This window comes from Pipistrellus kuhlii, unplaced genomic scaffold (genome assembly GCF_014108245.1).
Source record: "Pipistrellus kuhlii isolate mPipKuh1 unplaced genomic scaffold, mPipKuh1.p scaffold_m20_p_15, whole genome shotgun sequence".
NCBI classification, from domain to species: domain Eukaryota; kingdom Metazoa; phylum Chordata; class Mammalia; order Chiroptera; family Vespertilionidae; genus Pipistrellus; species Pipistrellus kuhlii.
The window spans coordinates 24265848-24287804 of record NW_023425460.1 but is presented as its reverse complement, the minus strand read 5'-3'; the positions used below and the strand labels follow the sequence as shown (position 1 = coordinate 24287804).

At 37.7% G+C, this 21957-nt stretch overlaps 1 protein-coding gene across 2 annotated transcripts in view; it reads left to right on the top strand.

Moving 5' to 3' along the window:
• RNLS (renalase, FAD dependent amine oxidase) overlaps window positions 1-21957 on the top strand; it is a 211966-nt gene that overhangs the window by 163026 nt on the left and 26983 nt on the right. The window lies entirely within an intron of this gene.

The window sequence follows — 21957 nt, the reverse complement described above, 5'->3', positions numbered from 1 at the left end:
GTTTATGTTAACATGATACCACATATATGTACAATCAGCAGTTCATGAAATGCCCTTTGACAGCCATGAACTAACCAGTTTTAACTATAACTGGTTTGTTCGAAGAAAAGAAAAATAGCCTTTGATCTTCTTGTGTTATATGTCATGAATTAGATACTATCCTTTGTGTATTGCTTCATAAGACATGATATCTTTTAGGATGTATTCAGTAATATATAATAGTAGATGAAAACAATTCAAGCTTGTTTAAACAACACAAAGGACATTTGTTGTTATCTGCTATGGACTGAATTTTTATCATCCCAAAATTTATATATTGAAGCTTTAACCCCTAATGTAATTCTATTTGAAGATAAGGCTTTTAGGAGGTAATTAAGGTTAAGTGGGATCATAAGAGTGGAATCATAATCCAATAGAATTGGTGGCCTTATAAATTGAAGAAGAGAGCTCTCTCTCTCTCTCTCTCTCTCTCTCTCTCTCTCTCTCTCTCTCTCTCTCTCTCTCCACCCTTGTACACATACGAAGGTGCAACTGAGGATCATTACAAGGTGAGAAGGTAAGCTGTCTTCAAACCAGGAAGAGAATCCTCACCATGACAAGTCAGTCAGTACTTTGATCTTGGACTTCCCAACCTCTAGAACTGAGTGACATACATTTCTGGTGTTTAAGCCATTTATCTATGGCATTTTGTTATGACAGCCTGTGCTTACTGATACATCTCAGAAGAAGAAATTAGGGGGATTTCAAAATTGGTTGATTAAAGTACTGAGCAATATCTTCAAGGACCTAGATTTGACCTTCTCTGCTCTCTCTTCCATTCTTGATGTTGACATCCTCAGAAGACTGGTAGCGAGATGGCAGTGACTGCAGGAGTCACATCTAGATGAACGACATGTTTAGGAAGAAGAGGAACTATTTCTGTCTCTGCCCCTTTCTAAGAATCAAGGAAATCTTTACAGAAACCTCTCAACTGACTTCATCTTGTATCTCATAGGTCAGAATTGGATTACTCGACCAGTCTGAAAGGAATCACTGGCATTGCCTGTGTGTGTGTGTGTGTGTGTGTGTGTGTGTTTTGGGGGGGTGGGGAGGGGGAGATGCGGTAATGAGCCTAGACAAACTAAGATTCACTCTTGAAACTACTATTAGGATAATATTCTCTTTAGTCATATAATAAGTAGAAACCCGTAAAAATAAGTTTGGGGTTTTTTTTAGGAAGAAAGAACAGTGGTGAATGTTGGGTTGGCAACAAATAATGCCTATTACCTTCAAGTAGAGTCACATCTTATGTGGGAGGTAAAGTTCTAAAGTTGGCACATAAAGAAAAGAACCATGTATACTCAAAATTATCTTTGAACATCCCTTAAAACTACATGACATTTTGGAGAGTGATGTAACTTGCAGTAAATTGAGTATTTTTTCCAACATTCAATAGATTTCAGTTTCTTTGGGTGAGGCCTGATGAGATACTTGGTTTGCATTTATAGGGCAGAGTGCTATTTTCTACTATGAAAGGAAAGAAAGAAATAGCAGTCATACTTCTTAACAGATTAAAGTCTCTCTTACAAATGGAATGGGTTGGTGGATGAAGGCACCAATGCTACATAATGCAGTAGCAATTTATAAAATCAGAGTCATTCAAATTTGAAATAGCGTAGCATAAAAATATTAATAAATTCTCACATGATTGGAAGCATCTGAAAAAATAGAAATACAATTTTTTTTTAAATGGTAACAATCACACAATTTTAAAGCTAGAGGGCCCGGTGAATAGGAAACCGTGTTTTTGCTACCGCCGATGGTGGTGCCACTTCAGACAGCAAAGAAATACCTGCATTCCTATGTCAGTTTTATGAAAAATTAATCTTGGATATGCAAGTTTTAAATTATGGGAGGCCTCCAATAATGGCATTCCCTAACATAAAATCTAACTGCCTTGCATTTAAACTATTTTTTCTCAATACCTGGGGCAGGATGTGAAGTGTGTCTTGGTGAATCCACATCATGTAAGTATCCACAAACGACAATTCTACTGTATTTTTTTAAGTATATTTTATTGATTTTTTTACAGAGAGGAAGGGAGAAGGATAGAGAGTTAGGAACATTGAGAGGAGATAAAATGGCGGAAGACTAGATGGACAGGTTCTGAGCCTTATCCCGAAGCAGAAAGAGAGAGCAGCTGAGGGTTGTGCTGGGAGTGTTTGTTAGCAAGCTAAGAGACAGGTGAACTCCAGGAGAAGGTGGGGGGCTGCTAATCAGGATGCCCCTGACAGGGAGGCACCCACGGTAGGGCTGGGTCCCCTCCCAGAGCTACATACTGGCTTAGACGGGAAAATCTCGCCTTCTTTAACAGAAAAGTGGAGAGTTAGGAACATCAATGAGAGAGAAACATCGATCAGCTGCCTCCTGTACACCTCCTACTAGGGATGTGCCCGCTACCAAGGTACATGCAATTGACCAGAATCAAACCTGGGACCTTTCAGTTCAATGATCTATCCACTGAACTCTACTGTATTTTATTGATATTGATATTTAACTAGACCAGTAAAAGTTGTCTTTTATGTCACTAACTCTATCCCAAACCCACCCTTTTTGGGGGTGTTTGATTAAATCAAGAATTAATGTTATAATACTCAGACTCAACTAATAAAGAGAAACATTTGTTTTCTGTCAAGGTGAGTCAACAACAAGATAGACAAAGGCTAACCGGGCTAGGGCTGAACCTACATGAAGAGAGCTGGGGGATAAGGGATTAATAACCCAAACCAGACAGAGGTCAAGGTGTAATCATTTGTCAGGTGTCAGGAACACACAATACATGCAGGAAGCCAGACCAGAACCAAAGTCTCCTTAGGCAGAGGAGCTCATTTCCAATTTGTAAGAGACTCAACTTCAAGTACAAATAGTTATGGGTATGACCAATACACTTGGGTTTCTGATTTCCAAAATATGTTCAATTGAACACCAGTTCCTTGAGATTCAGGGAAGGGGCTTTGTCATCAAATATGTTTGCAAAATGCTACTGATTTTAACCCTGAAGGGTTGAGGATGAAAAAGTTTAAAAATATAAACTTAGTAAATAATAAGTGGCACTTATTATTAAGTGGCACTTAGTAAATAATAAGTCAGTATCTAGGATACCTATTAATATAATTCATTCCAGTATTTAATTTGGATATTATATTCTCTAAAGCAAAGGATATAAATAAATGAGCCTAATTTAGGTGAATACAACCCCCCATCTCTAGTGTAGGTAGGAGTCAAGGTGGCATAAATAAAATGTATAACTTTTCTTGAAAATGATTAAGCATCTTTTCCTGTTCACCATCTGGAAGAGTGTTAATGATTAGTAAAAGACCACTACGCAGCAATCTGAAGATATTAACACAATCTGAACTCTAGAAATATGATGAGCAATCACCATAATTACGTAGCTTTCAATACCTCAAAGGATATAATCAATCCATCCAAAAAGAAAACCAACAAATGACTAAACTTTTTCATTGCATGAAATTTATATTTTCAAGGACTTTATTATTAGGATCCTTGAGTAACAAACACTAATATAACATATATTGCCTTTAATAGCTGTTTTACAAAAGATGCAGAAATGTTATTCCATATAGCTACTTATTACATTAACTCTTTATAAAAGACAGGAACACAATATGAAATCCTATAAAGAACTGGGATGGGCCCAGGGTCTTACATCCAATCATCTTCTGTGACTTAAGAGAGTTCCTGGTAATTCCAATTAAGCAGATAACAATGCAATAGACAGCACAAAGGGGTCTGCCTTGGGATTTGAATAAATGTTGAATTATTTGTTCATAAACTTGCAGAAAATTCAATCCAGATAGGTAATATTTTATAAGAAGAACAAAAAGAGAAAAGGAAGAATTTTTAAAGGGGGGGGGGGGGAGAAATGCCCTAAATGGCTCAGTATATAGAGCATCAGCCTGTGGATTCAAGGGTCCCAGGTTCGATTCCGGTCAAGGGCATGTACCAAGGTTGTAGGCACATCCCCAATAGGGAGAGTTCAGGAGGCAGCTGATCAATGTTTCTCTCTCATTGATGTTTCTCTCTAATCCTCTCCCTTCCTCTCTGTAAAAAAATCAATAAAATATATTTTAAAAGAAAAGGGGGGGAAATAGGGGAGAAAGGAAAAGATCTGTAAGCATGAAAAATCTGTACCATCTCCAGAACCAGAACTCTCAGATAAAATAGCAATCATCATCTTAAAATAACAGTGCCTGGCCGGTGTAGCTCAGTGGTTGAGCATCGACCTATGAATCTGGAGGTCATGGTTCAATTCCCAGTCATGCAATCTTGATCCCCAGAATGGAGTGTGCAGGAGGTAGCCATTCAATGATTCTCTCTCATCATTGATGCTTCTATCTCTCTCTCCCTCTCTCTTCCCCTCTGAAATCAATAAAAATATATTTAAAATAATAATAATAAAGGTAATTACTTACAAAGTTCATGATATGGCTTTTGTATAATAGATGTAGCTATTGGTAATCCAATTATGCTGTCTACATAAATCTGTTAAGATAATTTAATAAATAGTAATCAAGTTTTAATTATAAATATCCATCCCATTATTACAATGGTGCCATAGAATGTCACATGATTGTAATATAAATATTCTGGGATGATCTCTCAGGAATAAAAACAATGCAGGTTGTCCCCAAAAAGTATATAAAACATTTTAACAGCTAAAAGCTCAATTCTGAAAATGAAATGTATTTTAATAAATACTGCCTTTAAAATGTGTGTATACATTTTTTGGGGAACACCCTATATATGTGTGTGTACATATATATAAATGTATAATGTACTTATATATAAAATATATGTGAATATACATATATATCATATATAAAACAAATATTCATTGTCATTTAAAATAAGTAAAAATTATAAAATAGACTAATCTTATTTCATATAATATTTGCCACTTCTAAAAAAACAGAAGTGGGTTTTCTTTAGAAAATAAAATGCAAGGAGAACATTTGCACACAAAGTAAAAACAGACAACAGATAGAGCCCTTTCAGCCTCTGGTTTCCCTATTCTCAATGGGAAAGAGTCACATCCAAGATAGCACTTGTACTCCCACTTGCCAAGCAAGTTAACTCAGAATGAAAATCAATGCCAAAAGAAAAAAAAATTCAATGCCAGAGATGGAGCGCAAAGTGGGAAAGCAGCTAAATATATAACATCAAAAATAAACTTAAAAAATATTCTACAGAGCATATCACAGGAGGAAAATATATCTTATTTTTTATGGAAGTTTCTTTCAAAAAAATCAAATCTACAAATATTTGACTTAGACATTTTGAATTTCTAATTGATTCAGTTGAACAATTAATTACTTACAAATATGTATTGAATGCTAGGATTCCATAGTCCCCACCCTCATAAAACGTCTACTCAAATGAGAATTCTGAAGGACATAGATATAGATACAGAAGGCTCTGTTGATATATAGAGATTTGAAGTTAAGCAAGAGTCCTCATAAATATAAATGGATGCACTGATATATACCATATAGAGAACATTACTCATCTGTAATCAAAACCTGGAAGAATCATGTTGCTTCTTGATAATATTATGAACCTTTAAAAGAACTCTTAAGACCTTTTGTCAACATGAACCCAATAATTTTCTTTCTTTTGGTGAAGAACTTAAAGATGGAGGCTATGGAACATTTAAATCCATGAATAAATCAGAAACATTAGTATGGCCCACTATTTAACTTTCTCTGAGGCTACTGAAAAGTTCAATAGATGCATATAAGTCAAGAAAAGTCCAAGAAGCAGTGACAAAGGGTAAAGAGAGTCTGAGGTCTACAGCTGCCTGGTTATTAATGTAACTAAAGGCAATTTCAATTCCAAATTACAGATTTATATAGCATCCACACTAAGAAGTGAGTCTTAAACATTTAATACTCAAAATCCCTTTCTATGTCAGCGTCCTACCTTTGTGTTCTGCCTGCCCTGCCCTCAAAGAGTGATGTTTTCACTTGTGGTATTGGCCAGAACTTGTGGCCATCCAGTTGAGATTTACACAAGACCTTCAGGTTGGCCAAGAATTGGTCCAGGACACACAAAGCCAAGGTGAAGGTGACGAATGTCATTTTTATTCACTATTAGTAGAAGATAGGAGGAGAATGAGAATCAGATGACTTTTTATGATGAATAAATGTATACATCTAAACTTATAGTTCATAGATGAGAGCAACAGAAAACCTGACAGAAGCCACCATCACTACTGCTAATTTAGAGATGAAACAGCAAGGGAAAACCTTCTGTTGGTTTTGTAAGTAGGTGAGAAAGGCCATGCATATCAAAAGGCACAAAATCAGCAGAAGTTCAAGGTGGAAATCACCATAGTCCCTCTGACTTCTCCATTAACAAAGACCATTTAACTAGGTGTGTAGCTGTTGTCGAATAAAGAAACTACTGTATTAAATGTAATAACATCCCATTTTTGCTATTTATAATTACAATCCGTTTAAGAACTGGTTCTTTTGTTGGTTGAGCACCTAGAAGAGATTAAAGGCCAGTTTAGGAGTGGGAGTGGGGTGAGCTAAATTGCTTTGCCCAATTGAGAAAGTTTTAGACATCCTGGAACAATGGGAAGGGCAGGGAGCAGAAAAGGGGAAAGAAGAGAAAGAAAATTAGGCTGGTGAGAGACTCTGACTTGACCTGAGGGGTAACCACGTAGATTTGTAATGTGTTGGTTGTATTGTTTACTTTGCTACCCTTTTGCAACACCCTGTAACCTCAACATAGTCCTGGATTGAACAGCTGCTTTAAATCCGTGGCTGCTTTTTATGTGGGAGTTATTAAGTAATCAATATAGTGCAATTACTTTTTGTAATATCTAGTATGAAAATAGATGGATACTTAGTTTCTTCAAGTTAGTTCCTGCACAGAAATTTGGAGTTTGCTGGCTATGAGGCAAGCCTTGCATCTGTTTGAGACTCTTATCTTGAATTAAGACAGAACTCCTCATTCTCTGACTGACACATCAAATAAAGCAAGCTCACCTTGCTGTTTTCATCATATCTGCGACCATGGCACTCTGTTGAGAGAGCTAGAAATTGGGGAAAGGCTCTCTCTGTGGAACTGAACTGTTTAGAAGTTAAGTCCTCACTGTGGCCTGAGTGAAGCTGTCAGCACACTGGATTGGAAGCCAGGGCTCAAAATGATGTGCTCTGCTTTGCTTCCTAGACAAGCACCTGGTTTTCATCATTCTGGAGGCATCTCAAAACCTTTGCTAACTTGAGAACTGTCTTGTAAAACTGCCTAACTCTCAGACAGCTTGTGAGCCTTGTGTCCTAGGAGGCAGTAAAGACTTGACAAGGATGAGAGCTTGACAAGTCTTCATTCTAGTCCTTTCTTATCTGGGACCATGACAACATTATCCCAAAGAAGTGGTAACTTTCCTTTGCCTAGAGCTCCCTCAGAAAAGATTTCACCATTTTCCTCACTGTCAAGCATTCCTCCTCAGGTCAACCTGAATGTCTCATGGGCTAAAGAATTGATATGGCTTGTTAGCAGAGTCTGGTGCTTTCTCCAGAACTAGTAGCTTTCTCCATTAGTGGGAATCATGCCACTAATCATCATGCATGCTGTTCATCATTTGATCCCTCTTATCTTGATGATCAAGATGGAAAATAAGAGATAGGCAACTAATATCAGGCCTAAGAGGGGTGTGTATTCCATGCTCAGTAAATATTTGCTGAGCCAATTATCCTTTATGCAGCTCTGATATGTCCTCCCAGTTCCTGAAATAATATTGAGAATTAATACTTCAGCACTGGTCATCCACTTAGCAGGTAAGAAGAAGTAATGACTAGTCAGCAAATTGTTCATCCCTAGGACAATCTACTTACCAGTTCCCATGCCCTTATAGTCATATAAAATGAACGTGCTCTCTAGTTGCTGAATCTATAAGTCATTGAAACGTATACGTGGGTCCTTGACAATTAGAATGATTAGAAACCTCTTTGGAGAGCTCTACGTTATGTCTACAACATTGGGAATACTGATGAGTGGGGCATATCAGTTCTTTATATAGTATCAGAGGTATTGCCAGTTAAGACCTGGAAGTTTTATGGAGCCCTCTTCCCAAAGAGGTGCAAATATTCTCAGTAACAATTTTACCATGTCCTTTAGGGAAGCTCCACTTGCTTTGAGTGATGCCCTGTAACACAGATCTCAATTTCCAAGGTTTTACTTCAAAGGATCCCACTGTTCTCTTTGTGAAAGACATTTCCTTTGAATAGCTGGTTAAAGAACAGTTGTGCTCCCACTGAGATATGTAACTTAGAAAATAGGTGATAAGTTCTGCAAATGTGCCATTGCTTTGCCATGGCTTAGCAATTATCTCTTTTTTACATCATAATGATATTAAAATGAAATGATATTTTGCATATGAACCTTGCCATAAATGATGAGTTCATATCAACCCAAGTTTGGTGAGTAATTAATTCTTTATTGCATAATTCATCATTTGGTGTTTATAGTGGACTAGAGGCCTGGTGCATGAAAATTTATGCATTGGAAGGGGGGGTCTCTCAGCCTAGCCTGCCTCCTCTCACAGTCTGGGAGCCCTAAGAGGTGGGAGGTGACCGGTGATTAGGGGAAGGTAATGCCCCCATCACAACCTCTGCTGCTGCCACTGACAGCAGCGCAAGCCTCAGCTGGCCCTGGTTACCTGAACCTTGGGTAGCCCTGGGTAGCTGGACAGCCACAATCTGAGGCTTGCCTGCACCTCGAGTGTCAGCTGGGCAGCTGCTATCTAAGCTTACCTGTGCCTTGGACCAGCCCTGGGTGGCTGGGGGGCTAAAGGCGGGTCTGGCCACACCATGCGCCTGCCACCCCTCCATCCTTCAGTGGGGCTGAAAGGACTGGGGGACTCCAGCAGGGCTGACGGGGCTGGATGCCACCATCTTGTGACTATGGGCGCCGCCATATTTGCGATGGTGTGACAGTCAATTTGCATATTCCCTCTTTATTAGATAGGATGGTAAAAAATAACCAGTATTATCCAGCATGATTCTGTGACTACTTTGCAATAACATAAACCTAGTTTCAAATTATAACTCAACACTTAGAATTAGATTGAACCATATTATATAGCTGACTTTTATAAATTTAAAGTGGTTGAATACCAGAATTTTTGTGTGCTTCAACTTAATAGCTCTGTGATCATGAATAAGTTTCTTAATCTCTCTGAGCTTCATTTATCTGTACTGTAAGTATAAGGTTAATGAAGTCTCCCAGAAATATTATAAGAATTGAATCAGATAGTATATCCAAAACTTCTAGTACCTTGTTTAGCATATAATAGGTACACAGTGAATGCTATCTTTATAGTTGTCACATACAAATATTCTATGGTTTCTTGTATCAGTTATATAACTTTCTTTCATTTTTAAAAAGAGAAAACAAAATGCCAATATTGTTTGTTAAATTATATTATCTTTTGTGAAAAATAGTAACACATACATTAGGGTAGTTAAACAATATCTCATTGCCTGAATAAGGTATGAAAATCAAAGGACATTAGATTAGATGGCATTCTTTTTTTTTTATGCCATCTCAAATCACTTTTTGAGTAAGAATAATTCCTCACAATTTACACTACAGCCTATCCAAGAAGAGTTAGACACTGTAAAGTAAGTAGTTACCAAATTAAAGGGCTAAGAGTAATTCAAGAGCAGGTTTCGAAATCTGACTACAGAATCTCAACACGGAAAATGGCTTCATCATGTTTCATAAATACTTTATATTAGTTAGCCTTTTTAACTTTGTCCAGAATCACCAGTGCATCACTTTCCCCAGGTGTGACATTGTGGAATCCATTTAGCTTAGAGAACCCTTTGGTTTAGTACCAGTGACTTTCTTGTTATTAGGTGATTTGATAAGGTTTTGACATACCCCCTAAGATTATACCAGGGCCCTGCTGTTTTTAATGATCATTGCCCATACAGACTTCATATATGTGCTCATTTAGATAATGAGAAGAATCCACATGTACTGTATAGGACAGTGAATTCCCTGCATCATATAAATGAATATTAAACATTAGAACCTGGAAAGAATCTATTGCCATTCCATTAATATTTATAACTGATCTATGGGACTAAGGGACTTCTTCAGTATAAAATATTCCAAATTCACGTTTGTAAGAATGAAGCCTCCTTTTGAATTTACAATATAGTTTTTGTCACTGAATTAGGTTCCCATTACATAATCTACCTAGTGAATTCTTTGATGTTGTTGATATTATATATCTTGATATTATTCAATAGAGACAGAAAATGTATTTCAGAAACTTAAGCTCAATTGACCCTAACCCACTCTTTTTTATTAAAATTGAAATGCCTGTTTGATCCTTTTTCCACTATCTATACTCATAATAATGGTTTCTTAGGAGTAGCTAACAATATTATAATGATTATAGTCCCTTTGACTTAAGAATTTTCACTAACTTGGTCAGACTCAATCTTGGGTTGTTGTTTTTTTTGTTGTTGTTTTTTTTTCTTGTCGAAAGTTAACAGGAAGAATAATTTGCTGGTCTTAGTAGTAAAGCAAGTAGTAAAGCAGATAAGAATTCCATAGTGAATCAGTAAGTTTCCTCTATGAAAAGAGCCAGAAATATTTTGACCTAATCTCAAATTTAAAAATTTCACTCTCTGTTCAATCAGCCTCACAAATTCAACATTTTATAATGTCAAGGCAAAAACTTCTCTTTATTAAACCAAAAGAACAAGAGTGAAGCTCTAGGTCAAACCCTCCAGCCCAGAGAGAGATTTCATCCGTTCATAGAATCCCTTTGAACAGATACAAATCCAAAGCTGAACCCAATTATGCAACGACAGTGATAAAGTGATACCCTTAGAGGCAAACCAGTGTGCTGGCTCAAGGGGAAAACATTGCCCAATTCGGGAAAGGAGTCCAATGATAATACCACTTAACACACAAAATTTCATATCGGGCACTATGCTGAGTAGGCCGAAAGAGTGATGTGTAATAAGGGATGGCTGCTTCTCGCTGGTGAGCATAGGGGAAGGGGAGCATTCTAGTGGACTGTCATCATGGAAAACCAGGGCTTTCTTACCGTGGAAGGGCTCCAGTGAGGGCTGGAACACCAAGAGCGAGTTAGGACAAATCCTCCGCTCAAGTGACCTGGGTAAGGCCCAATTAAAGGGCTATTGAAACCTTTCCGTTTTTCCTTTTGGCAGTGCCAATAAAAGCTGCAACAGGCTGAAAATCTCCTTGTGTGTCAAGATAAAAAGATGTTTTCATAAAATTTGGGAGATCTTAGACGAAGAAAATCTTCTCCCAAACAGATCCCAAAATATACGCAGACCCACGAAGTATGCCCCCTTTCTTTAAATGAGCAGAATCTATGAAAATTTTAAACAGACATAGAGGAACAATGAATCTAACCCTGGACAGCAAGTAGAATTCAGAATATGCTCGCCGGCGTTGTTGGTTTGCTTGTTTGTTTGTTTGTTTTTGTTTTAAAAAACAACTATATATGTTATAATCAAATGTAATGTGTGTAGTGCCAGCTGTTCATTACCTGCCTTTGAAATTCAGAACTTGTCCCTCCTGCAGTGGTCTCTGTTTCTCAAAACAGAGCCACCAATCTCCTATCTCCTTTAGCCAAAAATCAGGAATGTTTGTTTCTTCTTCTCCTTCAACCCAATACCCAATCTCTAACCAAATCACCCTGATCTTGGTTCTAAAATAGACAATGAGCTCACTTCTCTTCATCACCACTGTCACAACCAAGGCTCCATCTTATTTTAACCTGCCTCCCACTCTTGCCTCTTTTCAGTTCATTCCTCACATAGCCAGAAAGGTCTTCTTAAAACATGCATCTGTTCATGGACCCACTTTCCCATTCAAAGCCCTTTCATTAAAGCCTTCTCATTGCACACAGAATTAAGCCTCAAATCATATCGTGACCTAACGGGTCCTGAGCGACTTAGTACAGGGTCACAGACTTTTTCTATAAAGGCCAGGTAGCAAATGCTTTAGTCTTTGTGAGCCATATCTACCGTCTCTGTTGCAACTACTCAGCTTTGGACAAGATGTGACATACTTTCCCTACCTCATAGCACACTGACCAAAACTACCGTGTTTCCCCAAAAATAAGACATCCTCCAGAAATAAGACCTAGCACATGGAAAGATAAGACATCCCCAGAAAATAAGACCTAGCACAACTTTGGGAGAAAAAATTAATATAAGACACTGTCTTATTTTCGGGGAAACAGGGTAGTTACGTGGCTCTAGCTGTCCAAGTGAATAAGCCCTCCTACTGCTTCCACTCCACATGGAATATTAAAACGTTATAGGCTCTGTCCCTCCCAGGAGCATGCCAGTGCCATTCCCTTTCCTTTATCCAGGCACGTTCCCTTTAGCTTCCTCACTCCAAGCTACAAGGGCCCTTCCTTGACATCTATAACTTGTTTCCTAAATCCATTTCTTCCAAGAATTACTTTTTTCTACCTCTGTAATTTATCCAATAAATGTTCCCTTAAACCCCCCCTCCCCTGAAAAAAATATTATAGGACAATAGTAAAAAGTCAGAATTTTTTATAAGCAAAATTTAAACATTTAATCTGATTTCTTCCCCCCCCCCCTTATTTTATTTATGCAGACTTTACACAATAGAATGTGTGTAGAATTGAAGCATTGATATCTCTCGGAGACATTGCCGTTTCATCTGATCAGTAATCCTCACCAGATCTTTTAACAAGAATTGTTCTAGGTGGTAGTAGAGCTGAATCTTAGACTAAACGAGGCGGTGCTTTTTCTCACCACACTACAAATAGCTTGTTGTATTTTTAAGCTCAAGCGTGGGATGGAGGTTAAGACCTTAAAATCTAGGGCAAACTCAAGGATTGAGAAAGCTCAGACGAAGGGAAATGTTTTCATCACTTCAGTCTTGAGAATAGTTTTAGTCTCTTCTTTAAAGACCAGGATTTCTACCCTACTGACAGTGAGGAGTGGTTGGGAGAAGAATGAGCTTCTCAAATTGTCACTGCCACCTGGATCTCCATTTCATAGATTCAGAGAAAATTAAAGTGGAAAGGGAGCTTAAAAGAATGAACTTTTCTAACTCCTTTGTTTCACCTACCAAGAAACTGAGGTCCAAAAGGAGATTTTCTTTTATTTGGATAAGCTTTCTAAAGAAACTGGCAAAATCTAATCTTTATAGAGATATAAATTAAGATTAAGAACAGGTGGGAGGGGAGGAGATAAGAAAGGAAACGAATCCTAATATTCATAGGAATAAGCATACAAATACCACATATAGTACTAGATACTTCACCATTTAGGACAGTGTAGGCTATAAGTGATGTCAAACTCAACTCAAATAGATTAAATAAGGAAAGGGAACTTATTGGTATTATTCCTGGAAAGTTCAAGAGTAAAGCTTCCAGCATCTCTGGATTGATTCAGTCGACATCATGAAGACTTAATTTTCTTGACTATCTTTCGCGGAACTGGATTTATTTATAGTGACACCAGGTAGTACCAAGCATCTCAGTGCTGAATCACACACACACACATACACACACGCACAGAGCTCATTTTCCCCAATGCTTAACAATAGTCTTGGAACTGAATCTCATTGACTCTCGATTGGCCTGGTTTCAGTTATGTACCCATTGCTGAACTATCACCATGACCAGTAGGAATTGATTAACTTATCATTTCAGCTTGTAGGACTCCTTAATCAAGGCTGAAAGTAGGGATGGGTGATCCCCTAAAACAAAATTGGAATTCTGTTTACCACAAAAGAGCTAGTGGATGCTGAGCAGGAGATGTATCATAGACATTCATTCATGTGGTCCTCACAACTAGCCTGTAGGTCAATATTTAACTATACTATACCATATCTTTTCTCCCAGGGGTACTGGTTTCTCGAATCTGTTAAGTGGATTACCATACAGAAGATGTTTTTACCACTTATGAACCAGTTAGAGCCCCTTCCCGACCCAAAGCCAATCCAGTATGGGGGGAAAAAATATACATGAATTTTTATAGGCAATGTACATTTTTCTCCCTAAAATAAGGATTTCTTTCTGCCCATTCCCCAGGCCCAGCCCAACCTGTTATATCCTATCCTTAATGTTCACCCTTTTCACTGATCACCTTATCCTACATAATAAAATGCTAATATGCAAATCAACCAAATGGCAGACACATACTGACCACCACAGCAGACACTCAATGCAGGAGCTTCCCCCTGGTGGTCAGTGCACACCCACAGGGGGAGTGCCACTCAGCCAGAAGCCTTGAGCCCCGCTTTTGGCTGGCAAGCACAGAAATAGTGGCAGGATTCCCTCCCACCTCTGAGGTAGTGCTAAGGATGTCTGACGGCTTATAAGCAGTCAGTCAGACATCCCCTTAGAGCAGTGTTTCCCAACCTTCTCTCATGATGAGAATCACCTGGTGGAGTTGTTAAAACACAGATTCCTGAATCCCAACTAAGAAGTGCTAAACTAGAATTTTTGGGAACATATAGGTAAAATTGTATACTTAACTAGTGCTCTAAGACAGATTTTATATACAGAGCACTAAGTTGTATACTTAACTAGTGCTCTAAGACAGATTTTATATACAGAGCACTAAGTTGTATACTTAACTAGTGCTCTAAGACAGATTTTATATACAGAGCACTAAGTTGTATACTTAACTAGTGCTCTAAGACAGATTTTATATACAGAGCACTAAGTTAGGTATGCAATTTTACCTATATGTTCCCAAAAATTCTAGTTTAGCACTTCTTAGTTGGGATTCAGGAATCTGTGTTTTAACAACTCCACCAGGTGATTCTCATCATGAGAGAAGGTTGGGAAACACTGCCTTAGAGCTCCCAGACTACAAGAGGCTCAGGCCAGGCTGAGGGACCTCCACCTTCCGAGTGTATGAATTTTGTGCACCAGGCCTCTGGTTTGTTATGAAATCTTGTCTACTTTGAAGATTTGATTCAACACCTTGATTCTTAGATCTACTCCACTCTGAGGACTTGGAGGTGCCCCTCTAATCAGTAGAAAATTCTCCTCAGTGGCCCAGCCCAGCCCCTGTTCCCACTTCCTCAATCCCATCTCAAAGCCTCCAGTATCCAGCATCCACAGGTATTGTGGAAATAGGCAATGTGTTGTTTATTATTCAAGTATCTAGGATTTACTTCCTCTTGGCTGGAGAAGGCAGAACATACTTTTTCTGTGAACAATTTTCCATTGTTTACTGGAAGATTATTTCCTGAATTTGTGTAGATTTGCTTATACTAGAGCAATGGGGAAACATCTTCTGAAACTGGAAGTATGGACGTTAGGGGGGTTTTCAGTTCATCGTGTGGGGTTTACACACTTGTTTACATTTAACTAAATGTCTATCAGAATGGTTGGCTTATATATGGAATTGTTTAGAGGATGTCTGTATGTCTTGTTAAACATAAGAACTCTAAACATATGTAGCCTAGGATAACAAGGATTACAAACATACATGTGTGTCAGCTTTAAAACTTCCTTTCCTGGCCTTTATTTAAAATGGCAAATGCATACATCCACAGATACGTTAGTAACCACAGGCCTAGCATAAACAAGTCAGAGACCAAACGAATAGAAACAGCTAATAGGTATGTTAGTGTGTTTTTGAAAGCTAGCATTTCCAGCTTGCTCAGTGATTAAAAAAAAAAACATCTTAGGGTTATATATGGAACCACGGCTATAACTGTTAACTTATGAGCACCTAATGCTGTCAGATTCTAAATGTGCTGTCCTTCCATCCAGGAGAGCTGACCCATCTGGTCTATGCAACAGATGGAGGAAAGCTTGCTTTCCCTATCCACAAGCCCAAGGTGCAGGCAGACAACACAGAGTCCTCTGGGAGAAAGGTCTTGGGGGGTAGGGTAGGAGTGGGGGATGGAACCAGTATGTTTGAGTGTATGCAGAAAGTTATCAATAGGTAGGTGACATAGATGTTTGAGGGTTGTGGAAAAAATATGTTAGAGTGTTAGAAGTACATTGAGAATTAAACAAATGAGAAGACGGGGTAATTATCCACTCTGGGAAAAAATGAAGGGTTAAACAAGACAGGGTGTATGGTTACAGAGGACTATTTGTTTCCTCAGAAGCATTACTATAGATTATTATAATGTAAACTGATTAATGATTGTACCAAAACTTGTTGAGCTGTTGGTTGGGGTAGATGGTGGCGTGCAGAGAAGTGTGATGTTGGGGAGCTAGATTCTCATCCACCATAACAGGAAGTCAATAACTTACTTCATTCTTTCATCCATGTATTCAACAAATATTGAATGCTTACATGCATCAGGCCCTGGGATAGGTGTTAGAAATGTAAAACAAGCCCTAGGTGGTTTGGCTCAGTGGATAGAGCTAGAGGGTTGGCTTCCAGACTGAGGGGTCCCGGTCAAGGGCATGCACCTCAATTGCAGGCTCGATCCCCGCCTCTACCAGAGGGTGTGCAAGAGGGCGTGCAAGAGACACAATTGACTTGTGTCTCTCTCACAATCAATGTTTCTCTTATTCTGTCTCTCCCCCTCCCTTTAACTCTCTAAATATCATTGGGAAAATGTCCTCAGGTGAGGATTAATAAAATAAATAAATAAATAAATAAATAAAAAAATAAAAATTAAAAAATTAAAAAAAAACACACCAAGAAAAACAAGTAAGTTTGAGTAGCTTTCAGTCTAAAGGGAAGATAGAGAAGTAAACAGACAATTAAAATACAATGTGATAAATATGATTCTAGGAGACACTTTTTCCCATGAGGCATCATTTTCTGAGATCTAGATTTCCCGTCAAGGAAGTGGAAGGTAAGACTGATGGCACAATAAAAACCTCAGTAACTAATCCTCAGAAATGGAGTGAGTCAGCCTTGATAGGTAGGTCTGCCAAATAACGCTTGATGAGCACTAACTAGGCACCAAACTCTAAACTTCTCATTTTACATGGATTTAATCGCACAGTAAACCTGAGGTTGGCACTATGGTTACCAGAAGGACAACAAAAAGGCAGATCGCTGGAAAACAATATACAAATTGGGTTTCTTTGTGAAAATACCCCACTCACATGTAACTAAAAATAAGATACATTTTAATCTAGCAAATTAGCAAAATTACTTAGCATTGGTAAGAGTGTGGAAAAACAACACCTCTCATATGCTATTGGGGTGAATGGAATTTTGCCACACTATTTAGCTATATATGAAATAATTTTGCAATAATTTTATTTATTTTTCATTTTATACCCTTTTCACAGTGTTGGAGTAACCTTTTTAAAAATAATTTTGTAAATCAAATAAAAGAAGTTTTAAAATACCAAAATTAATTCTATACCATTTTTCCTTTAAAGAATCACACTGTCTGTACATAATCATACTGGGGACTCTGAGAAGTCCTATACAATTTTGTTTAAAACAAACATTTCAGAAATATATTTGTCCCAAAGAATTTCATTCTTTGTTTTGCCAAATAATGATTAATATGGCATGGATCATCTGTGAGCAACATTGACCCAGAAATCACAGAAATATTATGACTAAAGTTATACAGCCAGGGAGAAGGGAGACAGAACTTCTGATTTGACATCCAAAGCTCAACTAATGTCCCCTTAAAACTGGCTGATCAATCAGGATGGAGAAAGGGATCCGATTCATTCATTCTAAATAAAGAAGATCTTGCTTCTTTTCTTTTTCAAGGCAAACTAGGCTTTTTTCTTTATTTTATCTTTTTTATTGATATATATATTTTATTGATTTTCCACAAAGAGGAAGGAAGAGGGTTAGAGAGAGAAACATTGACCAGCTGCCTCCTGCAGCGGTGTGTGTTTTTTTTCATCAGCATTTATCCCTCCTACACCTTCTTTAACCTCCAAGCATATATCTTGTTTTTGAAAGGGAAAAATAGCACTGCAGATTTTTGTATCAATCTTAGAAGGTATTCATAGTTTTCCTAGGAAGAGTTAGGAACTACCTTCAACAGGAAGAGAACAAAACACTTTTACATTTGAATTATATTTATTGACTTTTAAAAGAGTACCCTGGTAGCCCTATCATTTTCTTCTTTTTTATAGATATTTTACCTTTAAAAAGGAAAGCAGGGACTTGTCAGGGAATTTTGGTGTCAGTTGCTGACAAGAATACCATTTCTCCATTAGTTTTTCTTCCTGGATCTTTTTAGGCCAATTATCCTCTCCTGTCCGTTCCCTCCTTTCTTTTCTTTTCTTTTTTTTTTAAAAAAATATATTTTTATTGATTTTTCACAGAGAGGAAGGGAGAGAGATAGAGAGCTAGAAACATCGATGAGAGAGAAGCATCGACCAGCTGCCTCTTGCACACCCCCTACCGGGGATGTGCCGGCAACCAACATACATGCCCTTGACCGGAATCAAACCTGGGACCTTCCAGTCTGCAGACCGATGCTCTACCACTGAGCCAAACCGGTTTCGGCCGCTCCCTCTTTCTGTTATCTGTGTCTCCCCAAAGAGACTGTTCATTCAGACCTCTTCGGTGATTTTTATTGGCTAATTAAAGCAATTGCTATTATCAATTAATACAGTCCCCTACCTCCAGGGAAATAATGAGGAAGAAAATAAAGCAACTATGTCTCCTCAAAGACGATAGGAGAAAAATGAAATAAGCCAAGGAGAAAACTATGAGTAAAACCATTTGTTTCTGTGCCTGGCCCATCCTGTCATTTCAGAAGTTTACACTTCCAGAACCTTACTCTTCAGTTAAAACCATAACATTGTGTTGAATGAATATAAACACTTATTACAGAAGCCACCACTGCAGATAAGGTTGGAAGTAATGAAGTTGCCCGTGACATGAGTAGGGCTCTTGTAGATGAATTTTGGCCTCTGTAACCTATACATAAGAAATAGGTCTGACATTATTAAAAAGCAAATAAAACCCACAGGTGGTCCCTCTGAATAGTGAGGCCTAGTTCCTGATTCCTGGCCAGCAGCAGACATACAGCACAGCAGACACACTGCCAGCAATGTGGGATGCCAAATGGCAGAGTGCTGCCTGCTTGTTTGGGTTGGCGCTGCTAAGGAGGGGAGGAAGGGGAGAGAGACATCAGAATCAGATATCGTTCCATCTCTGTCTACTTTTCCCCTCCCCACCCTTCTATCCCTTTCACCTCCTATTCTTTCATTTAACTCAGTTAAATTTTTTGTTGTTGGAGAAACTGATGTGATTGGCTTACTCTCAGTTGCTTTGGCTGGTGGGCCCTGGAGCCATATGAAAGAGCTAAATTGTAATAAGAGCTTTCATGGCTAGAGGGCAAGGATAGTTGAGCTAGTTCCACTTGGAGCTCGAAGAGGGAAACTTACTACTAATTTCTACTGCCAGGGAGAAGGAAAAAGGAGAGCTGACCATTACCACCCCCAAATTGTGGCTCTCAAGTCCTGTCCAGTTGCTTTCTTCACATGAATTTGCTTGCTAAACTTTATTTGCACACACTGTCAGTGCCATGCCAGTTAGCAGATAATGGCTCTCTAATGGTTTTGCCTATGTGTCAACCCTCCCTACCCCCACTAAGATGTACATCTCAATGGAGTTTCTCATGGAATCAAACACTGCACTAGACACCCGTGTGCTCATTTGACTGACTCAGTAATTAAAGAAGCATTTTCACCCATATTCTTTGATGCTCTTGCCCTGCAGTTGTAGTGTTAGCCACTCAGTTTTCTTTAGTCCTCTACTTCCTTGTCTGGGATGAAACCTGGAGCTGGCCTTAGATTTCTGTCTTTTGAAAGACACAACTTCTGGCCAACTTGATGACCCAACTTCCATCCCTTGTAGATACTGCCAAAAATAAAGTTTAGCAGGTGGAAAAGATCTCTGCAGTATTTACATCTAAAAAGGCTGACCCAGTAAGTTTGAGCTGGTTGTGTGACCTAAGAATGTACACTTCTCATATGGTTACAGAAGAAATCAGAAATGGTGAAAATTTGGTCAGAAAAGGGAAGGGAATAGTCTAAGTTAATTTTTTCTATATATTCGATTTTCTAGGACAATATAAAACATTGGATCTTCCTTCACTGCTTTAAATTTGTTTTCCTAAAATAATATATTTTAGGATTTTTTCCCTAGAAGTATCTATTCTGATTCATTGACTGTTTATCAACTAATACCAGGCTGTTTCAATAATGCACTTATATACATGGCAAAGCAAGTCTTGCCTCAGTGACTTTTCAAAAACTTTGAATACTCTCATTGCCTTACTGTTTTTTCTTTAGAATCATTTATTCTAATTCCAAAAACTTTTTGTAGAATTATGATGTTTTTTCTCACCAATTATTGCTGGTATATAGGAAAATTAATTAATTAGCTTAATATAAAAAATTAAACTAATTTGATAGATTTTGGTTCACTATTGTTTTTAATCATATGATTTCCCATCTTCCTAGTAATTATAAACTTTATATATTTTATCTTAATGCACTGACCAGAGCATTGATATTACAAAGCATCCTTGGTTTATATTGATTTTACTGTGAAAATCTATATTATTTAATTGTAAAGTATGATATGAACCATCAATTTAAAGATTATCTCACTTAGAGAAGGTCATCTTTTTTCATATTGCATCTTTATTTCCCATGAATTTGTTAAATGCTAATAGATGCCTCTTAAATTCATATTGAAATTATCATGTGTTTCTTAATTATACATGTTAACATGAAAAAAATGTGCCTACTATTGAAGTGAAGAATGATCTGTAGTTTGGTGTGTTGATATGGGTAAATGTGATGTGTATCTACAATCAATGTATTTGCTTAACAATTTTAAACAAATCACAACTGAAGCAACCATGTCCTGAAGACTTTTTTTTCTATTTCATTTATGTATTTTGGCTAATACTGATGTCTCTTACGTTGCATTAATTGGATAACTTTCTTTTCCAAGAAAAATCACTCCATTTCTTTAAGATTTGAAAGTTTACAAGCACAGACGTGTGCACTTTTATGGCTCTGTATGTGATACATCCTATCAGTGGAAGAAAATGGGTAGGCGTGCATGTCTTTGGAGTGGAAAAAAACAAAAAAGAAATAAAATGTCTCCCCTGAGATGCCAAACCACATATTCTCCCTCAGGCAGACTTGGTGCCAGAATTTATTCTGCCAGTATATTCTATAAACCTAGTTAAAGTAGTCATGGGCAGTGTTGCCCCAAGGCATCTGGCAGACATGAAAGTAAATCTCCAAAGAAACACCCTTTAAACTTAGGCCTCAAAGTATTCCTAGGAACTTTAGACTCACAATAGGAACATGGGCTCAAAATAGGGGGGGCGGGGAATCACAAAACACACAAAAGGTAGTACACCATTAGGAGCAATAACCACCCAAACCTAAACAACAGAAAGCAGAATCATACTCATGAAGATTTTGGAACAACCAAATACACAATATAATATACTGACATTGTTTAAAGAAATAAAAGAGAGTACTGACAGTGGATTAGACACAAAGAAACTATCAAAATTGATCATGCAAATTTGAAAAATAGAACTTTATTAAGTGAAGAATAAAATAATTTAAATTTTAAATTTAAAGGACAAATTAAACATCAGAATACTTACACAGAGTTAGGGAGAGTGTTGAACTGGAAGATAAATCAGAAAAAATTACATAGAATCTAGCATAGAGGGACAGAAATGGAAAATATCAAAAAGAAATCAGATATATGATGATAGCATGAGAAAGCCTGCCATTTACCTAATTCGAGCTCCATGAAGACAGAATAGAGAGAATGGGGAGAGTTAATGACTGAACAATTTCCAAAATTAATGACAAAAAGGAGTCTCCTGATTCAGAACACCCAATGAAATCAAAGAAGGTAAACAAAAAAACTCAAACCTCAAGATATCAAAGCAAAATAGCAG